Below are 1,246 nucleotides of genomic sequence, written 5' to 3' on the forward strand. Positions count from 1 at the left end.
AGATGTATTGACACAGTGGCTACAACAATGGGCTCAAACGTAGCAATGATTGTGAGGATGGCACAGGACCAGGCAGTGTTTTGTTCTGTTGTATACAGGGTTGCTATGAGTTAGAACCGACCTCACAGCACCTAACAACAACACAACAACGTCCAACTCAATATATTTTCTCCCATTAGCACTACTTCTTCTACTCTATTCCCTGAGCTAGATATCTTGGAATCAGTTCTGACTTTTCCCTCTTCCTAATTCTTTCCACCTACCGTTCTACCTCCATCTGCTCACCAAATGCTGTGGGGTCTGCCTCTTAAATGTCTCTAGAATCTGGCTTCTCTATCCCTGCCTTTGCCCGGGAGGATTTCTCCAGAGTCTCCCTGCCTTAGACCTCATCTCCTCTGCAATTCATCCACCATACTGTGACCAGAATAAGCTTTCCAAAACAAAAATCTGATCACTCAACAGGATTGTTTAAAAAATGATTCATTATATGTTGTCTACAGGATGGTATTTATAAGATCTTTGGCTGACATTTAATATCCAGATTCTGTCTTGTTACCTCCCCTGGGAATCAGTCATTCTCCTCGTGCTGGCCTGTCCCATTCTCCATACACTTGCTGCCCTCTGTGGTTTTTGCTCATGCAATTCCTTTGATGTTAGTTCCCATCTCTCCCTCCTCTGCCTTGGTAACTTCTTCAGTCTTCAAATATTACCTTCCTTGTTAAGTTACACTGGAACTCCCTAGCCAGATGTGGTGTAGTGAGTTACTTAATATGGCCCTTCTAGCCATGGTCTTTGTGACTCACACAAAATAATTGAGTGGAACTATGCAAATAAAGTCAATGGAACCTTAACGAATGGGTTGGTCAGCTTTGCCATCCCTTTAGGCTTAAAATGAGCCATCACAGAAGTGGGAAAGAGAGGATCTCACCATCACCAAGGAAGAAAGGCCAAGAGAGGAGTATGTCCTTTGGACCCAGGATCCCTGCTCTGAGAAGCTCCTGGAACCAGAAGACTGAGAGACAGATAGAGAGAAATGGTGGCAGAGATATGGCAGCAGGAGCGACCGGCAGGAGATGGCATGGTGGGCTTCCTGGCCCATGGTGCGAGAAAGCTGAGTGCTTTCTGGCAGGAGGCTTGCTGAGGGAGTGGGGTGTCTCTGGGCACTTGATGGAGCGAGGTTTGCCAACCTACGGAGCTAGAGCTGAGCACCTTCAGGCCGAAGCTTACTGGAAGAGTTGGGTGCCTC

This window comes from Trichechus manatus, unplaced genomic scaffold (assembly GCF_000243295.1).
Source record: "Trichechus manatus latirostris isolate Lorelei unplaced genomic scaffold, TriManLat1.0 scaffold00132, whole genome shotgun sequence".
NCBI lineage: Eukaryota > Metazoa > Chordata > Mammalia > Sirenia > Trichechidae > Trichechus > Trichechus manatus.